A 24,866-nucleotide genomic window follows, 5' to 3' on the forward strand; every position below is an offset into this window, starting at 1 on the left:
AAATGTTAGACTCAGGAGAATATAGCAACTTTAGGACTATACTATCCATCGCCTATATTGGCAAATGGAAGAGCTAGTAGGCAGCTGCACCCTCTAGACCATGACTGTACTAAAGATTTCCTTTTTGCAGTTTACCTTTTCCCTCTTCTCTCTGAGCCTTAGGGGCAATGAAATTCCATAAAGCCAAATCCTGCTAAGTTTTATATTTTCCCTTAGTAAGAAAACCACTGAGCTCAAATGGAATTATACGATACTATCCAAGAAAGGGAGACAGCTAGATGGCTCAGTGGACAGAGTGCTGAACCTGGAGTCAGGAAGACCTGAGTTCAAATCCAGCCTCAGACACTAACTAGCTGCGTGTGTGTGACCCTGGGTGAGAGTCACTTAACCTCGGTTTGTCTTAATCCACTGCAGAAGGAAATAACAAACCACTCCAGTATTTTTGCCAAGAAAATCTCATGGACAGTATGGTCCATGGGGTCACAAACAGCTGGACACAACAGAACAATAACAACATGCGAAGGAAATTAAGCACAGAAACAAAACTGGGACTGAGAAACAAAGCTAAATTCCCAAGGAAGGAGACTGTACATGCAGAGGATCATTGAAGCGAGGGCACTGAGGCTCAACTATTCCCAGGAATCTTTGGGTCCCCGATTTCCATGGTAACTGAGAGGGAGGCACATTTACCACGCTGAACAAAGTTCAACTTGCTGGGTTTCTCAGGATCATCGATGTCTTCCCAAATCCCATTTGTTCAGACTGATACCAGCTTGTTTGGGAACACTCACCATGGCAGCTGATCAAGATCAGCTCCAGGTCTTCTCAAATCCCTCCACCATTAGGAGACTGAAGTGGTGGAATGAGTCCTGGAATGAGAGTCCGGAAAGATTTTGAGCTCGGTTTTAGACATGGTGAGTTTAAAATGTTTATGAGCTATCTCATTCCAGATGGCCAATGGGCAGCTGGAGAGTTGAGGTCACTTTTCCTCTCTGGTCCTCAGGTTTCTGATGTATAAATGAGGGGGGATGGACTGTAATCTAGTCACTAGATCAGAGGTTCTTAACCTATTTCTGTCATGGACTTCCTTAGCAGTCTGGTAAAGCTTATGGATCCACTCCCAGAATAATATTTTAAAATAATTGAAGGGAATATAAATTCCAACTAGAGGTTAGTGAAAATAAAAATGCAATTTTTCCCCACTTAGGCTCCTGGACCTCCTGAAATCTAGACACACATCCCCAAGGGTTAAGAAGCCCTGTACTAGAAGATTTCAAAGGTGCCTTCCGGATCTGCATTCTATGATCCTAAAATCTTTCCTAATTTTGAACAGAACAACTAGGTGAAACAGTGAAGAGACTGTTGAACTTGGAGTCTGGAAGACTTGAGCTTCAATCTTGCCTCAGTCACTTATAGCCACTTACGTGGTTCTGCTACGAGGGCCAACATCTAACATCTGTCTGCATCAGTTTTCTCATGTAAAATATGGGGATAATAATAGCATCTACCTCACAGCGTTGCTGGGAGGAACAAAGGGAATAATATAGGTAAAGTGCTTCACAAAACTTTAAAACACTATATAATACTAGCTATTAGTATTAGTATTATTAAGAAGCCTCTACTCAAGGTCTTATGGGTGATGTTGCCACCTAGTGGAAAACGGTTGCAATAGGCAGTGAAGACAACAACAGTAAAGAACAGGGAATTCAAATAAACAATTTTTTTTTAAAAATACACAGGAAGACAAAGACCACAGGAAACATTACAAAAATGGTGACAGCAAGTCAAGGACGAAACCACCCTAGAACCTGTTTCCAAATTTCAATGGCTGACAATAATACAGTTTGTTAGGAATTAATATGCATTAATGTAGTGGGTCACCTTAATTCATGTGGGGAAGTTTGACAGCCATCCCCCTTCCCTAACTCTGTCAAAATCTTATCCATACTTCTCTAATAGAACTTAACATGTTTCACCTGGTAATGACAAAAAACAGTAACAACAGCTGTCATTTGTAGAGCACTTCAAAGTTTACAAAGCACTTTACATATGTTATCTCACTTGATTCTCACAATAACACTGTGAGGTAGGTGCTATGATTATTCCCATTTTATAGATCAGGCAACTGAGGCTGAGATGGGTTAAGTGATTTGCCAGAGGCCAAATCTCATGCTGGATTCAAACTCAGATCTTCCTGACCCCAAGTCCAGTATTCGATTCATTGCACCACTTGACTACATAGTATATCCCTCACCTATTAGAATTCATAGAACCTTAAAGTTGGAAGAAAACCTAAGATATAATTTTCCAGATGAAGAAAACAGGCCAAGAACGGCCAACTGACTTGCCCAAGGCCACAGAGCTAAGCAGCCACAGCATGACTCAAATCTCCGTCTCCTGATTTCTGGTACACTGATATTTACATTATACCCCATATTATCTCCACCTAGACTGAAAGCTTCTCGAAATCAATCACAGCGTGTTAGGGCAGTGGAAAGGAAGGTCCCAGGAAGCAGGCACTGGTTTTCACTGGATCTTTGTGCCCACAATGCCTCATTCACAACAGGAGTTTCATAAATGCTTGTTAGAGCAGATAGCGAGCTGAAAGAAACCTTGGAAATCATATAATCCAAATGCTGTATTTCACATATACGGCGCCTGAAGGTGAGAGAAGGGGAGTGATTTGCCCAAGGTCACAGAACTGGTTTGTGACAGAGACAAGACAAGCATCCAAGTCTCCTGATTCCTAGTCCACCGCTCCTCCCACTGCTCTGTATCTCCTAGGAGCCAGAGCAACATTTTACACATAGTTACTAAATGTCTACTCTTTCTTGGATAAAGAAAACAATGAATTATTTATTTAATTTTGTCTAGATACCTTTGGAAATTTTATGACACTCTACCAGTGTGATGTGAGTATTCCCTCAGTTCGGTGGTACAGATCAAAACCTGCCCGCACCCTCTCATGCTGTGTGACTCTTGTCTATGCTCTTCCAGAAAGTCTCCAGAAAAGAACCATTATAAAATTATTTCAACTAATGGTGTCCTAGATTATTTCTTTTATGTAATTAAGGAATATCAATGAAGCATTTCTACTATAAATGCATACTGCAAAATCTCTTTTCTTTATACATTTTGTTCTGATGTGACATTTCCCAACTAACTCCCAAAGAAACCCCCTCCCACAATGAAATTATATTTCCCCCCAAAAATCAAGTAAAACTGCTTCAGAGCAATTGCCAACATCATCAGTGCAAGTTGGTGTCACAGAGATGTCTGAATTGCATTTCTATATACAGCCTCTTTTTCACAAAGGTTATCACTAACAAAGGCACTAGGTGGCGCAGTGGATAGAGCATCAGGCCTGGAGTCAACACCACCTGACTTCAGATACTAATTAGCTGAGTGACCCTGGGCAAGTCACTTAACCCTGCTTGCCTCAGTTTCCTCATCTGTAAAATGAGCTGCAGAAGGAAATGGTGAGCCACTCCAGGATCTCTGCCAAGAAAACCCCAAAAGGGGTCATGGAGAGTTGGACACGAGTGAAACAACTGAACAAAAGCAATCACTAACAAAGGTTGTATGCTATTTGGGGACCAGCCTACCAAAGCTTAGAGAGAATTCATCAACTGAAGGTTGGCAACTGCGAGCCAAATTTTAAGGGCACTAGTAAGCTAGAAATCAACCAGGAAAGAACAGCACAGTGAAGGTCCACGCCATAGGAGAATTGGGTGAAGAAACTAGGGACATTTAGCACAAAGAAGACAAGATTTAAGGGAGCTGTCTTCAGGTACATACATTGTGGAAGAGGGATTTAACTCATTCTAATTGGCCCCAGAGGGCAGAAGTGGGAGTTATGGGTGGAAATTGCAGAGGCAAATGGGAATGGACTGCTTAGGAGGGAGTGGATTTCTCCTCACTTGAGATCCTCAAGAACAGGTTAGATGCTAGCTGTCAAATATACCATAAAAGGGATGGACTAGATGGCCTCTGGAGCTTTCCTCCAAGTCTTTCTGTGATTCTGCACATTTGTTTCAGCTATGAGACCTGATGAATAATAATAGATAACACTCCCCCTTACATAGGGTTTTATATTAAAGTTTACAAAAACCTTCACATACATTATCTTATTTAGGGCTCACAACAACCTTGTGAGGTAGGTACTATAGGTACCTTATTCCCATGACTATTTACACGCCAACAAACATTTTTAAGTGCCTACTACGTGCCAGACACTGCTCTAAGGGTAAAGAGATTAAAATCTATAATGCTGGAGGCAGCATCCAAGCTGATAAAAGAGCCCTTGAAAAACCATTATTGGGGGCAGCTAGGTGGTGCAGTGGATAGAGCACTGGCCCTGGAGTCAGGAGGACCTGAGTTCAAATCTGGCCTCAGACACATAACACTTACTAGTTGTGTGACCCTGGGCGAGTCACTTAACCCCAATGCCTAGCAGAAAAAAAAAAATTTAAAAAAAAAAGAAAAACCATTATTAAATCATTATTATCAAATGTAAAATTATAAGGAAAGTCAGTTTTATTAAAATATTAATTCTGTAACCAATTTCTAGGCTACACCATACACTACTGATACTGAACGGTATCTTTAGGAAAAGCTAAAAATCATGCAAAGTTTGCTACAACTTATAAACAGCCATAGAATTTTGTCATCTAAATGTTTCCTTTCAAATAATGCTCTTCAGTTTTGTATTTTACAGTTCATGTTCTTCAAAATTATATAAACAATGTGTATGGACTTGAGGTCGTACAGTCCTCCGCTGGTCCTGATTGCACACATGTGTTTGACAAAAATGTTCCTGCTAAAACTATTTCATTTTGTCTATTTACTTCAAGTAATCTTGAAAATGTCAGTACAAATTATACAGAATTTGGACCTGTAGCCTAATGGAATTATGGTCAATTGATGTCAAAAACATCCTATGTATCTTTAGAGACATATTCTATGCAATTTCTTCTGAAAGTCAGGGCTTGTCATTTTTCAGTTTAATCCATCTTTAGCTAATAATGACCACATTTTTCGAAGTACCTAAAAGCTTATGTCAGTTCCCTGGGGCAGCACAACCTAGATGGATTATAGAGGTTTGGGAAGGTAGCACCTCTTTGTTACTTAAACAGTTCAGTAATGGCAGATCTCAACGTTAAGTAGGGTTGCACATCCTCCATAATGTAAGCACATAAAGTCAATTTGCATTTTGTCAGTTTCCCTAACCAAATGCTAGGAGGTAGGAGCTCCTGTTTCCCCTTTCCCACCTAGAAATCTAGACAATAGAATCACAGAATAGGAAACAATATTATTGTCAGAAGCTTAGGTTACCACGAAGGGCCTGAAGGGAAGGAAAAAGTGCCCCCCCCCCAAGCTGAGGGGGAAACAGGTGTCTGAAATTCCCAAAGGCATAATGAAGTATGCTTAGGGCTGATATTAGTGGCTTTGGAGGTTGATGGAATGACAGAGGAGCAAAAAAATGTGACAGCGCTAGTGATTATGGCAAACTTGTATTTTAGTTGTATGTCAGGTCGAGCTCACTCCCCAAACTGGTCTCCCACTCTCCCAAGAACACAGGATGTTCTGACATTTTAAGGGCAGATAGTCCAACCCAGAGAAGAAATAGACAACTATTCCTGAAAAGTGTTCTTCCAATTTCCGTTTGAAAATCTCCAGGGGCAGAGAGCTCACAACTTTCCTAAAGTAGCTTACTACACTGAGCCAATATCTCCTTCCCTGAACTTTTTATCTGTTGGTCTTTGTTCTGGTCTCTGAAATCACACAAAACAAATCAAACCCTTCTTTGACACATCAGCCTTTCAAATAACTGAACTTTTGGCTATGATGTCTGCCCCGCCCCAATTTTCTCTTCTCCAGGCTGAGAATTCTTAGTTCCTTTACTTGATCGTTATAGCGCACAGTTTTAAAATCTATGCTAGTAGAACACAAACTCTGACTGATCCTGTCAAGGTGGAAAGGCTTTGGGGGTGGGCCTGGTGGCAAACTGTCATTTAAGGACTAGTCTAGTTACATTTAGAAAGGCATAGCATCAGGGGGGCCTCAGGCTGAGGAATTTTTCAGTCACAGCCACTCTGGCAAACCATTTACCAGGTACCAATTAATCAGATCCTTGAAGGTGGAGGGGTGGGGGGTGGGAAGGAACTGGGCAAACAGTAAGCAACCTCCATCAACACACTTAACAACCTTCATTAATTTCAAGCCACTTTTACTAAAATTACAAAGGTAATTTGAATCTCTATTTCCTAAATGTCCTCTCTTTCTTCAGTAATTTCCCCAGAAAAGTGCCACTTAGAGAATGAGAGGGAGATGATTTAGAAGTGATTGAAGGTGTTTGATATTTGTTTTCTTTTCTTCCCAAAGCTTATGATTTCTTATTTGAGGGGGCTAGAGAAAAAAAATTAGGGGTGAACAAGCAACTTAAATTGCTATTAGAGAATCATGTGACTTGGGGAACAAATTGCCATTTACATGGAAAGCTTAGACCTCTGCAGATAAGCAGGGGATCTGATGAGAATTTGGCTTTTGTGGCACAATTATTAACTCAGATGGCACCTTAGTAAGATGACAAAAATCAGCAAAATCACAATTTGGAGGCGGGGTGCTATGGAACCAGCACACTAATGCACGGTTGGTGGCACTGTGAATTGGCCCAGCCATTCTGGAAAGCACTTTGCCCAACTCTGCCCGTAAAGTCACCCAACTGTGTATAACCTTTGATCTAGTGACACCACTGCTAGGCCTATACCCCAAAGAGACCAGAAAAAGAAGTATAAAATTAGCTCTTTTTGTTACGGGACCTTAGGTAGTTCTAAAGAATCTGGTTTTTGGTATATTGTATACACTTGAAAGCAGGGGTTCTGAACCTTTTTTGTCATGGATCTATTGAGCAGTCTGGTGAAACTCACAGGTTCTCTTCTCAAAATGATGTTTTTTAAAATAATCGAAAGAAATATTAAATTTCAGTTAGAGGTTTGTGAAAATAAAGATGTAATTTTTTTTTCCTATCCATGTTCACAGACCTGAAATCTCTTTGTGGACCCCAGGCAAGTAACAATAACAAAGTAATAACAATAACAATAACAATAATAACAGCAGCAGCTGCCAGTTATAAAGTCATTTTTAAGATTTACAAAGCACTTGACATGGATTATCTCATTTGAACCAACAACCTCCAATCTCTCTGCTGATGTTCTTGCCAAGTACTAAAAAAGAAGGCCAAATGGGCTTGGGCAAACGCTTTAGGATCCCTAAGAAAACCAGATTTTGCAACATGTAAAATCTTTGGATTTAAGTCAAACAGCCCTTCCTATAGCTAGACAGAAAATACGAATCGGACTATTGGCAAGAAAAGAAGCTGACAGTCTTCTTCCTACTAAGCAAACTTAGAGATGGGAAAGACAAAGAAGGATCCAATCTTCCTACTTTCCAGACAGACCTGAAACCGTTACAGAACGGGCCACTTCAAGCACTGTACATGCCTGAAGCTCAAAAGTAACTGACCACAAAGAAATGGAAACAAAGCAGATGCCCAGTGATTGGGGGAATGGCTAAACAAATTGTGGTCCAAGAAAGGAATGGAATATTACTGAGCTGTAAGAAGTGATGAGCATGATGAACACTAAGGTGCACAGAAAGACTTAAATGAAGTGATGCAAAGTGAATTGAACAGAGCCAGGAAAATAATATGCATGATGACAACAACAACATAAATGGGAAGAACCGCTACCATATAACATTTGCAAATGAATGCTACAAAATCATAAAGAACAAGCTTGGCTGGCAAAGAAGAGACACGAGAAGACACTCGCTCCCTGCTCTTCTGAGGAGGTGGGTGGGGGTGGAATCCATGGTTGTGCAATATCCCGTGGAATGGCAGATTTTTTCAGGATATCGATCAGTTTTGCTGGTGTTTTCCCCACTTTTTGCTTTTTTGTTATAAGGGATGGCTCTCACACAGGGACAAGGGAACCTAAGAGACTTAAAAACAAAAGACATCAATAAAATCTACTTTTAAAAGGAATCTAACAGAGGCTTTGGTTCACCTGTGCCCCATTCTGCCTGGTGCCAGTGTAGGAGCTTGGAAGGCCTACACACCTCACACCATTTTTATTCTATTAGAATATTATAGAAGGTACCCAGTATGTATATGAAAGTCTTAACTGAAGCAGTTCACTATAAACTGTGACATATACTGTGATATGTTCATAGATCACAGATTTAAAGGAGTACAACCTCCTCACTTTACAGATGAAGAAACTAAGACCTAGGTAGCATTAGAAACAAGATTTTAACCCAGGTCCTCTGATTCCAGGGCAGCTAGGTGGCTCAGTGGATACAGCACTAGGCCTGGAGTCAAGAAGACTCCTCTTCCTGAGTTCCAATCAGGCCTCAGACACTTACTAGTTGTGTGACCCTGGGCAAGTCACGTCACTGTTTGCCTCAGTTTCCTCATCTGTAAAATGAGCTGGAGAAGGACATGGCAAACCACTCCAGTATCTTTGCCAAGAAAACCCCAAATCGGGTCACAGAGAGTCAGACATGACTGAAACAACTTAAGAACAACCTCTGACTCCAGAACCAGTGTGCTTTCCACTGTACCACACTACTTCCCACATTAAATGATGTGATTGAATTTTTTAAAAATCTTAGGCTTTGTGTTCTGGAAGGAACCTTGGAGACCCAGTCTCACTCTGGCATTTTGCAGATAAGAAAACTGAACTCTGGAAATACCAATTTAAATAATCAAGCTCCATTTTATTTTATACCTATAAAAGCTAATTTTTCTGGTGTAGTGTTTTGTTTTAGAAGGGTTTTTGTTGTTGGTTTTTTTTTTGTTTGCTTGTTTGTTTTGGAGAAGGAGGAGGGCAGTCCCTATGATTTCACTAGCATAGGGAACTTCAGGTGTGGAAATCTGACTGCTACAGCATCTCATCTGTAAGACAGCATCTTGGAGAGTTGCCTGGAGCACCAAGAGGCCAAGCAGCTAGGAAGAGGTCACACAGCCAGTATGACCGAGAGGCGGGCCTTAAACCTTAGTCTTCCTCACTTCAAGGTGAGGCCTTTAGACACTACACCACCCTGCCTCTCGCAGAGGTAATAGTCATCCACTAATACACCTTTAATCACTACAATAATAGGATCCAATGCTTTTAGGTATAAGCTGACTTACCAGGACAATTCCCCCAATTTACAACTGGCTAGACATTAATATGAGGTTGCCTCCCTCCAAATGCATTAGATATTATCAAAATACAAGAGCAGACTAAACAGATTAATAGTGTGAAACAGCTGGGTTAGTTGGATTTTGGAAAAAAACAAACCCCATTGGATATGATTAAATGTGCATTTGAGTATGCTAACTTGGAGAGATTTTCACATAACACACACACACACCTCTTGTTTCTGGCAGAGGGAACAGGAACAGACAAACTGGAAGGCAGCTCTTTCTCCCTCTTCCTGTAGTTGTTTTAGCCTTTGGGTAGATTACAATAAAGGCTATCCAGGGGGAGATGGGTGCCCTAGTCCTCCTCCTTCCCTCCAGGAAACCTTCTACCCTGATCTAGACAGGAACAGACCTCAGGATGCTTTCAGGCACTACCAGGACTTGGGCCTCATAAGCCTAAAGGCTGAAGAAGTCCAGCCAATGCTGCCACATCTTTAATTCTTGGTGAGAAGTGCCTTTCTTCTCTTGAGTAATAACAGTGCAGACTTTGGCTTTGTCAAGAAGGACTATGGGACCTGTAGGCCAGAGGCACACCTGCTTCATCCAAAGAGCCAGAAGGGCCTAAACTACCTGTTTTTATAATAATCCAAGTGAAGACAAGAGTCCCTTTTGGCCAAAATATGTTGACTAGAACATGGCTACACATCTAGCACTGAGTGAAGAACAGGCTTTGATTCCTAGCTCATTTTAAAGCATATGCTGGATTATCCTAGTCACAATTGTGATGTGCCCAGCATGGTTTATGTTTTACGGGGCTGCTTACTGCCTCCCAGTTCTTTTCCTTGACCTCTAGTCACTGCCACCATATGTGGTTTCTAGTTTGGTTAGTAAAAGATGGTGGCTTAGTAACAAATAACCTTGGGCAGTTTTAAAAAAATAAAGAAAAACTTTCAATAAGTGCAGGAACAAACCTCTCCACTACGCTATTCCCGAGTGTTATCTTTCTCTGAAAAAAATATTTATTTAGAGCAGAGGTCCAGGGTTTAGTCTGGGGTCTGTAAATTTGTTTTTTTTTAAAATATTTTGATATCTATATTTCAGTACAATTGGCTTCCTTTGTAATTGTATTTTATTGTATGCATCAAAAACTTTATTCTGACAAAGGGTCCCTCGGCTTCACCAGACTGTCAAAGGGGTCCACGACACAACAAAAGCTAAGAACCTTTGATCTAGAACAACAAAACATAAATAATAATATAACAAGACACAAACAGCAAATGAATCAAAAATGAAAAAATGCTTCCAAGCACAAAGTATTATTTCCTACCAGTAATGAAATTCCTATTTTAATATATTGGAATAAGTTAAGATGACTCCTCAAGCAAAGCCCTACTCCAATGCCTCAGTGGGGCATGTGGCAATGACAGTTTCTTAAAGGCTATAACAACTGAGCACAAACTCCAAAGGCCCTCCACCAAGCTAGGAAAGCTTCAAGGATGGGTCCAGGGATGCATTCTATGCCTGTCTCCCAAGAAACTAAACTCAGTTCTAGTTTTCGAAAGAACTAACTAAACTGAGAAAGGCTCATCGCCATGTTGAAGCAGGATCATTTTAGTGACTACAACAATTCCCCCAAACCATCTTCTGGGCTTCAGGCGTGAAGGGGTTGCGATCTTACTTAGTGGAGGGAAGAACCACACTGACAAAACCCACAGATACCTGAAGTCTAAGCCTACTGCTAAGAGTCTCTCCAGAGATGCAGTGATAGTCGGATGCTGATGAGGAGCTGTTGCTGTTCAGTAATTTTAGTCGTGTCGGACTCTTCGTGACCCCATTTGGAGTTTTCTCAGCAGAGATATTGGAGAAGTTTGCCATTTCCTTCTCCAGCTCATTTTACAGATGAGGAAACTGAGGTAAATGGGGTAAAGTAACTTATCCAGGGTAAGACAGCTTGTAAGTGTCTGAGGCTGGATTTGAACTCACGACGATGAGTCTTCCTGACTCCAGGCTTACACTCTATCTACTGCAGTGCCACCGAGCTGCCCAGTGAGGCAGGAGGCCCTTAGTCAAAGTCCTGCCTCTGACACATACTGGTCATGTGACACTGAAGGAACCACTTTAAGTCTTGGTTCCCCGGGGAACTTAAGATTATAAATGGCAAAGCATGCACAGCTCTGCACTGGTTTAGTTTCATCATTTGGGGTTCCCTATGACAATAAAATGACAAGTCTAATTTTTATAAAAAAAAAGTTGTTTTTTCTTCAGGCCTTTCCACTATTTTGGTTCTCTCTTCTTAGGCTGATATATAACAAGTCCTATTGCTTAAAAAAAAACCCAAGTCCCACAACCACCCACACCAGTGCTACCAGGCCACTCACTAGGAATTAAGATGGCTCAGCTGATTCATTTATAAAATGAGCCACTTGGACCCAGATGGCCCTCAAAATCCTGTGGGACTCTACACCAAAATACTAAGAAGGGTTTTCACAAAGACTGCTTTCCGATCCCACTCAGGGGTGTGCTGGTAAATGTTTAACAACCAGCTGGGCAAGCGGGGGGCATGTAGTTCACACTTTTAAGCTGTATCTGTATTATCGACATTTTTTTCTATTGCTTTCTTAAGTCTAGACAATCAACAAATAAGCCAAGCTCTGATTTGTAGCATTTGCTGATTTGCAAGGTATATGTGTGCTCATACTGAAAACTGAACAATCAGTTCTCTTTTTCAAGCTGGCTCCAGTACACCTGTGATTATACTGTACAATTGATTTTCTGCAATCAAGTGCAGGGCTTTACTTTTTCTCCCTATTAAATTTCAATTAGTTCAGGTGTTGTTCACTGTCGTTACCTATAGAGAGATTGTTGGATTTTACTTTTTAGCTCTCATTGTCAGCTTCCTGCACCTATATACCTTTATCCAAGTCACTGATTTAAAAAAAAAGTTGATCAGAATTCTGAAGCACTCTAACACCGACTTTCCTCTAACTTGAAATCAATCTAGTAATCAAAACTCTTGCTATTGGGTCAGTCAGTCCACCAGTTCGACCCACCTTCCAGTCCACATCTTGCTGTCTTATTAGGAGATTATCATTTTGTTAATGCTCAAATACAGTAAATGCCTATGAAATTCCTCTGATCTTGATGCAGTGGAAAGAACAGTGGGACTTAGAGTCAGAAGACCTAGGCTCAGTTCCCAGCTCTATCACTTTCTTCCTATGTAACATTGAGAAATTCACATTATGTCTCTGAACCCCCAGTTTCTTCTTCGGTAAAATGAAAGAGCAGCACTAGATAGCCCTCTGAGGTCCTCTTCTAGCTCAAAATCTAAATATGATCTTATGATTCTCAAACTAGGACCATAGGATTTTAGAACTGTAAAGGGATGTCATTTTACAGTGGAGGTGACTGAGATCTTGAGAGAGGAAAATGACTGGCCCAAGGTCACACAGTGAACAGCAAAGCTGAGGCAGAGCATTAGGCTTTCCAACTCCAAATTCACTGCCCCAAGTGGGAGGGAAGGAGAGGAGAGGGAAGGGGAGAAGAGGGGAGGGGAAGGGAGGAGAGGGTAGGGGAGGGAAGGGGAGGGGAGGAAGGGGGAGAGGAGGAAAGGAGAGGAGAGCAGAGAGAGCGTTCAATGGCTGTCTGCTCCAGCTGTTTCTAATTTCTTTCCTTGCTGTCTCTGGTGAATGGCTCACTGACTCAGCATGATTTAGTTACCTGACTTTTTAAAGGAACTGGATTATTTTGCCATCAAACCAAATATATGTGGAAGTTACACCACTGAACATGACTCTATTCCAAACCAACTAAAATAACCTTAAATTTTTTCACAACCACAAGAAGCCTACCAACAGAAATTTTCAAAATAAGAGCTAGCCAAGTCTTGAGCACCTGTACTGACAGGGAATCAAGAGACAGTATTAATACATATAATAGAAATCCACAAATTCCTCCAAACTTTGCGCTTTATTCAGCAGTTCTGATTCTTTTCCCCAGCAGAATGTCTTACAAGTAGCTAAACTGTAAGGAAAGGGGTGGCACATTGGTTTGAAATACACTACTTACTGTCTTGAACATCTGGCAGCAGGCCCCTTGGCCTCCAAAGTGGTCAGATGTAAACCACTTTAATTAAGGCCCTTCCTGGCTACTTAGCTATGGGCTCTGCCAGAGAAGTAGGCCCAAATCTGGGCAATGCATCAAACTGTAACATACAATCCTTTGAGTTACTAAGAAACTTAGGGGCCCTTTAGGAACTCTGGAACTTGTGCCCTAAGTTGTACCAGGTGCTGTAGGAATGAAGTCTCCAACATAATGTGGTGAGTACCTCAGTGGACCTGGCTTACCTTTTCTAGTCTGAATAATGTATTCCACAGATTACACTTAAAATACTTTCTAACCATAGTGCAAAACTGTAATCTTAATGCAATGAACCTGTAACAGCCTTCCTATCCTAATATCACAGAGACTGTTAATTGTACTGAAACTTTAATTATACTGCATCAATATTGTGAAATTCTCACAAGTGAAAATAGGACCTAACTGGATTTTCAGAGTGGATTTGTACCACTAAATAATTTTTAAATGCTATCCCTATACAAAGATTATTATAGTGACCCATTATCAGTAATGTATATACTTTTGAGTTGTTTTTCATTATAATCAACTAGCAGGTTGCAAGGTCTGGGAAGACAGGGACTATGTCTGCTTTCTCTTTCTGTATTCAACAGCATCTAGAGTGGGTCCTGGCACATAGTAAACATTCACTAAATATTTGATGAAGAATGAATTAATGAACAAACATTTCTTGGAGATTCTACTTCTGAAAGATACTGTGCTAAGCAATATGGGGATGATGGAGTACCTGCCCTTGAGGGCAATACAGCTGGGAATACTAAACAGCTGGGGGGGAGGCAGAACATATACATAAAATGAAGGAATATCTCTGAAAGGTTGAGTGGTCAAGAAAGACCAGAAGGAAAGTATCCTAGAAAGAAGAGTGCACTTTGATAAGTGCAAAGGAAGGAGATGAGCATTTAAAGTAGAGGGACTGGAGTAACCAAAGCTCAGAAAACAGAAATTAGGAGAAAGTACACGGAAATAGTGATTGAGAAGACTAGAGAGAGAAGTGGGAGGAGTCAAATTATGGAGGACCCTGAATGTCAGACTGAGGTATTGGAGTTGTAGGCAACAAAGAGCTCTAGAAAGTTTCTAAGCAGAAGATAATCATATGCAAAATTGTGTTTTAAGAAAATTAATTGGGAATTGGTATGTAGGGTGAACTGGAAGAAGAGAATAGGGGAAGCAATACCAGTTAAGAGGCTAGTCTCCTTTGTAACTGAAAGGGGACCTGGCCAATAAGGGCTCCATCCTCCACCCATTTGGTTTGCTCGCTCTAAGCCGCTAAGTGGCCAAAACAGGCCTGTTCTCTCTTTCTGGTCTGACTGCATTCGAGTGAGAGAGATATGTTGTAAGCCTGTGGATAGGGAGAGGCCTCGGGCTCTCCCCACTGGGGCAACATGAGACCCATGGATATAGACCTCTGTCCTTTGCCTTTCTTCATTTGTTTTTAAGTAAAGGAACATTAGACAGTTGCAGCCTTGTGAGCCATGAAAGTTGGGAATGGCAAACCACCAGAGATTTGGGAGCTATTCTATGCCAGATTATGCAGCCAGCCATCTTGGTGAGGAGTGAATTCCTGAGTGACCAGTTTGACCCAGGACAGATGAAAGGTGGCCAAGAGAGAGCTATGGCCATTCATCCATCAGCTATGCCAAATTTTGAACTTAATGAGATTAAGGCTGTGTAGAGACCCCACTCTCAACACAAACCAATGATATAGAGGACAGTGTGCCCTGAGATGTTAGAAGGGGGAATACTTTGTACTTCTGTTCTTGTTATTTCTTTGCAGTGAATATCTCTTTGTAAAAGCTAATCAACATTAATCGGTTAAATTAATCACAAAGAGGTGGCCCTTCTCCTTGCCAAGGCCAGCTTTTCTACTTGGACCCTTGATCCCATTCCTTCTTCTCCGCTCGGGGAGCTTACCACTCTCTTCCTATCTACTGGGTACCACCCCCCCCCCCTTTGCTCCAAAGTTTCTTCTTCCTGTTAAGGGCTCTACCATGCCCTCAGCCACTCAGGTTTCAGAATCTCCCTGGACTCTTCACTATGCCTTAAATCTCTACCCCCCTCCCATATCCAATCAATTGCCAGGCCTTATCCATTCTACTTCTACAACATCTCTCCCCCTCATCCCTTCCTCCCCACTCAACACAAGTAATATCCTAATTCTTGCCCTTATCGTCTCTCATCTAGACTACTGCAATAACCTCCTAATTGTTTTCTCTGCTTCCAGTCTCTCTCTTCTGGGGAAGATGGATTCATCCTCCCCAGAGTTGCTGAAGCTCAGATCTGACCACATCACTCTCAGCCTGCAAGGTAAAACACTTAACCTCAGCCTGGCATTTAAATTCTTCTTTAGCATATCCAGCTACCACATCTCTTTCCAGCCTTATTACCCATTCTTTCCCTCCATACACTACACTCTAACCAAACTGGCCTAGTAGTCGTTCCCAGAACTCAACACTCCATCTCCCCATCTCCGAGAGTTTGCACAGATCTCACCCCATGCTCTGAATGCACTCACCTCTCACCTCTGCCTCTCACAATCCTTGGCTTCCTTCAAGGTTCAGTTCTACGAGAAGTTCTTCCTTACTCTACCCCCAAGTGTTAGCAGTGTCATAGATTTAGAACTAGAAGGGATTTTTGAGGTCATCTTTTCTTACCCTATTTTGATAGATAAAAAACAACTGAGACCAAGACAGGTGAAGTAACTTGCACAAGAATGACCCAGGTAGCAAGGTCAAGATTTCAACGCAAGTCCTGTGACTCAACCTAGCACTTTCCACTGTACCACACTGCCTCATTCTCTTACTCCACAAATTATCAGATATTTATTTATCTGTGTGTGCTTGCTGCATTCCTTTGCAGAACCTAAGTTCCTTTGGGACAGTGACCTTGTTTCCTTTTTGTCTTGGTATATCCAGAATCTTGTACATAAAAGTGCTTAATAAATGTTTGTTAACTTGAATTCAAAATTTTTAACTAACAGCAAGTCAACTCTCTACAACTTGCTATGAAATGAGTATCCCAAATGAAGAGATTTAGATGAAACTACAAACCTCTGGAAGTCAGTAAGGGTATGGACATCCGGAAAAAATATAGAAACATTAATGTTTTTCAACTGTTTTCTTCACCAAATGCAAAAATGATCAAGAATCCTGAGTCACCGGTCATAACTGCAGGAGAGCAATGTGCGCACAGGTAAATCCTGAACAGACACAATCACCTATGCTGCTGTCATAGCATACTCTTAGCCTCCTAATTCCGAAGCTATTATCGAATCATGTTTTCCCATTTTTAAAGAAAAGAAAAGGGCGTTCACCTAGTCAAGAGCCAGCACTATGAGAAACAGGCCAGCCCATGCACTCCATTCCAGTCCATATCATTGTCTCTTAAGGACAAAGCAGTCCTCTTTTTGGGAGCATTTTCAGATTTCATAGATTTAGAGCTGGAAGAGATCTTAGCAGCCACTGACTCTAACCCTCTGATTTTACAGATGAGGAAAACAGGTTAAATGACTTGCCTGTCACGGGGTTACAGACATAATAAGCACCTGGGGCAAGATTTGAACCCAGTCTCCCTGACCTCAAGTCCTTCACACTATGCTGCCTCTCATCGGGAGCACCCTCCATCACAGAACTTAAAAGGTGGAAAGGCTCTCCTCTTGCACATGAGCAAACTGTGGTCCAGAGACACGAATTAAAGGACTTGGCAAGATCAACTGGTAAGTGGCAGAATTGAGATTTGAACCCAGATCTACTGATTCCACATCAAATGCTCTTTCCAGAGAGAATAAGCAAGATGCATCACCTTGTCTTTACCCCAAGAGAGGTGATTTTTCCGAGCCACACCAACTTTATATTCCATCCAATTTCAGGCACCAGCATTTCTAACTACAATAATAATTTCCTTTGAAAGCTGTTAAACTCAGTCCTAGCCCTCTCCACAGTAACCGTACAGACCACTCATTACGCTGCCTATGCAAATTTACTCTGCTGTTAGGCTTGGAAATTAAAACAGCAAATTTATTGCATAATATTGAATTGCATTCACAAACATAACAAGTAAACATTTCACCTTACTGAATTACTTACTATAACTCTTATTATAAAGGATGAAAAACAGCAATATAGCAATCAAATTTTAGAAAACAAAAAGTCAAAATGAAAACCTACAACCTTTTGTTGAGATGTGCAAAGCTCATGTAATATCACAGGGTTCACAAACATTGTAATTGATAAATAAATCTTTCCTCTAGCTAGAAGGTATTTAAAACTATATTCATATACATAGCTTTGACTATGAAGGATGCTTTTCCATGATAAGGAGGGCAATAGGATTGTATTCTTTGAAAAACATGCATTTGATTTAAGCACAGACCTCAAATCTCACTTGTAAACAAACATTTCAAACCTTATAAACAAAAGTTCCATAATAAAAAGTGTCTTTAAGTTTTCAGCATTTAGTGGAAAGGAAAAGAATGTTGAGTAGAAATGTTGCATTTTAAGAGAAATTTTTCATAGAAATTTCAGAAACATTAGAATCCAGGCCTCCATTGTAGAGAAGGAAGGGGAAGTTAAGGAGAGAATGGGATATGGAGAAGGAGGAGGAGGAAAAAGAAGAGGAGGAGTAGGAAGAAGAAGAAAGAAAGAAAGAAAGAAAGAAAAGAGGAGGAGGAGAAAGAATAAAATGGAAAGGGTTAGAAAAGTGGATTAGTCAAAGACTGATTAGAAATTTCAGACTGTCATATATGGTTTATTCTTTCGACTTTCTCCTGAAGCAAGAGACTCTTTAAAAACAGAAAAAAAACCCCACTTTCAAGGAAAGCAGAATCATGCAAAGCGATGGGCACAAACCAAGCTCTTTGAAGCTATGAGACAACGCTTAATTGCTCCTGTGGGTCAGAACAGCAGCAGGGACTTTGGGACAAAGCTGCCCCAAAGCACTTGGGGAATTTCAAAAGCTTGCCAAGAGGAGGAACAAGTTCATGAAATCTTCTTGGATAAGGAAGAACAGACAGTCAAGAAAGCATCTCCCAGGGGCAGCTAGGTGGCGCAGTGGATAGAGCACCACCCTTGGAGTCAGGAGCACCTGAGTTCACATTCAACCTCAGACACTTGACACTTACTGTGTGACCCTGGGCAAGTCACTTAACCCCATTGCCTAGGCAAAAAAAAAAAGAAGAAAGAAAGAAAGAAAGAAAGAAAGAAAGAAAGAAAGAAAGAAAGGATCTTCCAGAAGAACTAGAGAAAGGGGTAAGAAAGGAAGAACAATTGTGAGGGAAGGTTCAGAGGGGGAGGAGAGCTGGCTGGGAACTGACAACTAGCAGATAACTAGGGTTTTAGCCAAGAACTGGCCAATCAATCTCAGTTAAGTGCAAGAAATAATTGGAATGCCACAGGCTAATTTCACAGGGATTTTTAAGAGTTCCCAAACAAATGAATCCCCCATCCTTTGGATTTATTTTGATCTGAAGTCCGAGGACTCAGTTTTTTCAGTTTTTCCAGTTACTACCTATGTGACCTAGAGTATAGAAACTACAGTGATTTGGGATCACTGTAAGGAAAAAAACTTCCTAAGAGAGTTAACCCAAAGTGTAAAGTAATAAATAGGATATTTGTAAAAATAGAGAGGCTGAACTAGAGGCAGTGTGGTATAAGGGAAAGAACATTCACTCATTCTGGAGTCAGAGTATTTGGGTTGCAATCTCGTCTCTGATGTTTTACTACCTATGTGACCTTGGGCAGGTCATAAAAACTCGGTAGGCCTCAGTCACCCTCCCTGCGAAACGAGAGGGTTGAATTAGATAGCTTCTCAGGTCCTTTCCAGCTCTGGAGCTAAGATCCAATTCCCAGGTTCCCCTTCACTAGAGATCTGCAAAGGCCAAATGACCGCTTGTCAGGGAAGTCTCAGAGCAAATTTGGGTTAAGTTATGGCTTGAACTAAATGGCTTCAGATGTTCCTTTCAACTTGCAGATTCTGCACCTCAATTCCCTCACAGGTAAAGTGAGGGCATTGGACCTAATGAATTCCAAGTCCCTTTTTTAGCTCGAAATCCTATGATCCTATGACATCCAACGTCTAACTCCCATGGTATCACAACAGAGCAATGGTCATCTTCCATTATTGCTTTATTATTGAGGCAGCTAGGTGGCACAGTGGATAGAACTCCAGCCCTGGAATCAGGAGGACCTGAGTTCAAATCCAACATCAGACACTTGACACTTACTAGCTGTGTGACCCTGGGCAAGTCACTTAACCCTGATTGCCTCACCAAAAAAAAAAAAAAGGGCAAAAACAAAAAAACATTATTGCTTTATTATCGTTAGCATAATTTGAGGGTGATAAAGGCAATGTCCTCAAATACAATGCCACTTTGAGAAACTAAACTTTGCAGACTAAACTGACTGGTTAAGAGTACAAAAGTTCCATTTATTCTCCTGGAGAGACCTAGAATGGACTGAAACACGTAGGAGGTTTTATATAGAGAGATATATAGAAATATATTGCAAATTACATATATAAAATAAAACTCCTGCCTGTGTCCATACTTCAAGTAATCAAACAACAGCATTTTTTAAGGGTCTACTGTATGCCAGGCACTGGGCCAGGCACTAAGGAACCAAAGACAAAAATTAAACAATTCCTGCTTTTAAGGAGCTTAAATGTCATCAGAGAGACAACATATACATATGGAAGAAATACAAAATAAATATAAGGTTGTAAAGGGAGGAAGGTCAGCAGTAGTGGGAGAGGGGGATCAGGAAAGGCTTGATGTAGAACAGAGGTTCTTAGCTAAGAACCTCTGTTCTTGGGGGGGGTGGAGAATCTGTGAACAGAGATGGGAAAAAATTCAGTTCAACAAATATTTTCCAAGTGGCTGCTATGAACTGTGCTTGGTGATAGGAACAGAAAGGAACTCACAACCTAATTGGAGGGCAGAGATAAAGATGTGTGGACAAGGCAGAATGTGATAAAAGAGCAAAGGAGCAGTCCAGACAACGTACTCTGAGAAATGTACCTCAATAAGAAATAACCTAAATAAAGCCTTTTGGGAAAATCATGGCACTGGGAGTCAGGAGTCCGGGTTCTAAATCTGGCTCTGCCATTAACTAGAATGATCCCCTTGGGCAAGTAATAATAATAATAATAATAGCTAACATTGATATAGCACCTATTATGTGCCAGACACTATGCTAAGAGCTTTACAAATATTATCTCATTTGGTCCTCACAACCAACTTGGTAGGTAGGCATTTATTATGATCCCCTCTTGACAGATGAAGAAATTGAGGCAAATAAGGGTTAAGTGACTTGCCCAAGGGTCACATAGCTAATAAGTGTCTGAGGTAGAATTTGAACTCAGGTGTTCCTAATTCCAGGCTTGTGCTCTATCCACTGCACCGCCAAGTTGAAAGTAAGTGATTTCCCCTCTCTGGGCCTCAATTCTAAGGTCCTTTATAGTTCTGAAATCCTTTATTTCTAGAAGTGGATGGTGTTGGGGCAGCACAATTGTTAAAGGATGGGAGACAGTCAAAGATAACTCAAGATGTAAGCCTATGAGGCTGAGGACAGTGACATCATCAAGGAAAATAAAGACCTTAGGGGCAGGAATACATTTTTGTGGGAAACATGGTTAATCCTGTTATGAACATGTTGCACCCCAAGTACCAGACATACACTCAGGCAGAAATATAGAATAAAAGTTCTTAGGGACGGCTGGTGCCAGAGACAGATGAAGGAGCCATTTACATAGAAATTACAATTGAATCCATCGAAATAGATGAAATCATCAAGAGGGTACTTAAAGAGGGGAAAAAAAGTCCAAGGATAGATTAAGGAAAGGAAAGGGGGTGGCAAGTGGAGACAAACAGGTAGGAGAACAGAATTCAAGCATTGTCTACTAAGCATAGAGATAATTGATAAAAAGGAAGCCCCCCCCCCAGCAACACACACCAAGCAATACTTTTTGTGGTAACAAAGACCTGGAAAAAAGTAGATGCTCATAAATTGGAGAATGGTTAACAAATTGTGGTCCACAGATGAACTGGAATATTACTGTGCTGTTCGAAATAATAAGCGTGGTGAATAGAGAGAAAAATGGAATTCTTAGATGAATGGATGCTGAGTGAATTAAGCAGAGTCAGCAGAACAACACAGAATATGATTTGTAACAATGAAAACAGAAAGAACAACCATCACAACACAGGTGAAACCAAATGTTGAGGGAACTCTAAAGAACAAACTTGGCCCCAAAGAAAAGATATGAGAACCCTCACCCTCAGAGGGCAGGCTCCACAGGTGTGGAGCATTGCATAGAACATCAGACTTTTTCTGATGTGTTGCTTGGTTTAACTGAATTTTTGTTTCTCTTTTTTCCCTTTTTTCCTCTTTCTTTAAAAAAAAATTCTTTGTTATAAAGGATGGCTCTTAGGGAGAGGGAAGGAACAGGATGGAAGAGGAAATCTAGGCGATGAAAAAATGAAGATTATGAATAAAAATCTATTTTTTAAAAATGTCAATGCCATGGAAGCGAAGGCAAGAAAGGGGAACTACTTAAAGTGACAGGTGCTACACAGTGATCAAGGTGGAGGAAACTATGAGCATTTGTAGCTTGGAATAAACTGAAATGGGAAGAATGGGAAGGGAAGTAAAGTTGGAGAGTCCTTATAATGAAAGTGCTTTTCAGTGAGTAACATCATCACCAGCAACAAGATATATATATTATGTTATATATATACATACACACACATACACGCATACATACATTTTTGAGGGCTCGCTACCTTATTCGGAGGTATCTATGGTTAGTGGAATGATTATGAATGCCTCTGTTTGTTGTAAGGAACTTAAAAATGATCATGGGCAGATTTTTAAAGACCTAAGCCACCTAAAATCATTTCTCCAAAGCCTTTCTTAATTCTCAAGCAGCAACAAAATTATTAAGGCAATAATTAATGCTTATTATAACAGTAAAAATCATTTTTAATTCAAACTGATGAAGCAGCAGAGTTCTATTTCTATGTAACACAGGGAGCTTTATAGACACTGGGGTCCATCTATAAACCATGTGTATTATATGTTTCTGTATATTTTACAGGAAATGGAGCATAGTTTCACTATTTCAAATGATTAGAGTTTTATAATTGCTGAATCTTTGATTTTATCAGAGCATTGGGCATATATGTGATTTATTGGATGAACAATCCTTGATCAGGCACTCTACTCCAAATTCTAACATTTCCAATGGGAAAACACAATCCTTTATCACCACTATGATGGGGCTTCCAGAATAGGTATTTCTCCAGGATTTTCACTCTCATTATAAGAGTAAAGATGTAATTTTCACATTGCTTGTGCCTGGAATTGTTAAAAATCAAATATTTAAAAAGAGGTTGGAGAAAATTATGGCCTGGTGTCAAATCTGCTGTAATAGCTTCTCATGAAAGACTCAATAAACTGTAAAGTATGCTCTTTCCTAAATACCCTAGCACAAATTCTTGAAATGATCAGAATTCCATAAGAGTATGTTAGGAGAAAAAAAAGATCAGGGTTCTTTTATAGCTCGGACTAGTGGAAGAATTCTTATCTACACAAGGGATAGAGGCATCACAAAAGGCAAAGCAGATAATTTTGATTACAGGAAATTAAAAAGCTTTTATACAAACAAAATTGACAAACTAGGAGAAGAGAAGCTACAAATTGGGGAAAACAATTTTTGCATGAAATATTTCTGATAAGAGCTTGGTATTCAAGATACATAGGGAACTAACATAAATATATAAGATGGGGCAATTAGGTGTCACGGTGGATAGAACACCAGCCATGAAGTCAGGAGGACCTGAGTTCAAATGTGGCCTAGGACACTTAATATCTTTTTGACCATGGGCAAGTCACTGAACCCTGATTGCCTCCCAAATAAATAGATAAATAAATAAATAAGATGAGAAACTATTCTTTAATGGATAAATGGTCAAAAGATAGTAACAAACCACTCTCAAAAGAATTGCAAGGTGTTGCTAACCATATGAAAACACTGCTCTGAATCACTAATAATGCCAAAACAAACAACTCTGAGTTTTTAACCTCATACCCAGCAAACTGACAAAGATGGCTAAAGATTCGAAAGTCAATGTCAAAGGAACTCTGCAAAGACAGACACACTAATACACTGTTAGTGGAGCTGTGAACTGGTCCAACCATCATGGGAAGTAATTTAGAATTATTCTAATTAGAATTAGAATCTAACAAAGCGACTAAAATGTCCATACCTTTTGACCCAGAGATCCCACTGCTAGGCACATACCCCCAAGTAAGTCACAGTTTTTTTTTTAATTCCACAGAAGCCAAAATATTTATAGAAGTATTTTTTTGTAGTAGTAAAGAATTGGTTATAAAGCAGCTGCCTGTCAACAGAAGAATGGCTAAACAAACTAGACATGAGTGAAATGGAATGTTACTGTGTTGTCAAAAATGATAAATGTGGTAAATACAGAGAAGCATGGGAAGAACATGACCTGATGCAAAGTGAAATAATCCGGACCAGGAAAACAATCTACACAACAATGTAAATGGAAAGAACAGACAACAAAGTAAATGAAACTAAATCCCTATACTGACGAAGCTAGTCCCCCCCCAAAATATGAAAAGACAACCTTCCCTCCCCAACCTTGTTTCTTTGCAGAGGTGGGGGTCCATCTAACTGCATTTAACATCAGGTTTTTTCATTGTGTTGACCAATTTTACAGAATTTTTTTCCTCTTCTTTTTTAAAAAAAAGTTTTTGTTATAGGATATGACTCTATGGGAGGGGGAGGAATACTGGGGGAAATATGAACAATATAGAAAGAAAAGATCAATAAAATTTAGTATTAAAAGGAAAAAGTATATCATATATTCAACACATTACTTTCAAAACTGGGGGAAAATACACAACTACAACAGCAATGTAAATGGAGAGAACAATGAGTCCTATAAGGGCCAAGTGTGGCCCAAAGAAAAGAAATGAGAATGTGCCTTCCTTCTTTGCAGAAAGGGGAGGGAAACTATGGGTGTGGAACACTACATGTTGAATTTGGTGGAGATGTTGGTTAATTTTGCTCAAGTGGTCTTTTTCTCTTTTTTGATTCTTTGTAACAAAGAATGGAGGGGGAAAGAAGAGGGAAATAGTGAAAAATGTAGGTGACAAAAGAAAAAAACAAAAGACATCAATAAAAATTTTGTAAATTTATTTAAAAAATAAATGATCAGGAATGTTCCTTCATATATCATCAACAAACTTACTGCAAGTGAGACAATAGGGAAGTGAAAGTTGACAAAGAAAGTGCTTATGGACTTAGTGGCGACAAAGATATAATAACTTTTGAAGGCTGCCAACAAATCAAAGGATAGCACAGTGCCTTGCACACAGTAGGCAGTTAACAAATGGTTTTTGTTTAGATGAAGATGATTTTCTTGGGGGCTATGAAGTCACTTGGGAGCAGGTTGTTTAGGTATTCAATTCAGTAACTTTCTCTTCATCTCTCTCTCTCTCTCTCTCTCTCTCTCTCTCTCTCTCTC

At 40.2% G+C, this 24,866-nt stretch overlaps 1 long non-coding RNA gene across 1 annotated transcript in view; it reads right to left on the reverse strand.

Moving 5' to 3' along the window:
* LOC114032000 overlaps positions 1-24,866 on the reverse strand; it is a 68,797-nt gene that overhangs the window by 41,595 nt on the left and 2,336 nt on the right. The gene's annotated exons all lie outside the window — the stretch shown is intronic.

This window comes from Vombatus ursinus, unplaced genomic scaffold, assembly GCF_900497805.2.
Source record: "Vombatus ursinus unplaced genomic scaffold, bare-nosed wombat genome assembly UNPS02015358.1, whole genome shotgun sequence".
NCBI lineage: Eukaryota > Metazoa > Chordata > Mammalia > Diprotodontia > Vombatidae > Vombatus > Vombatus ursinus.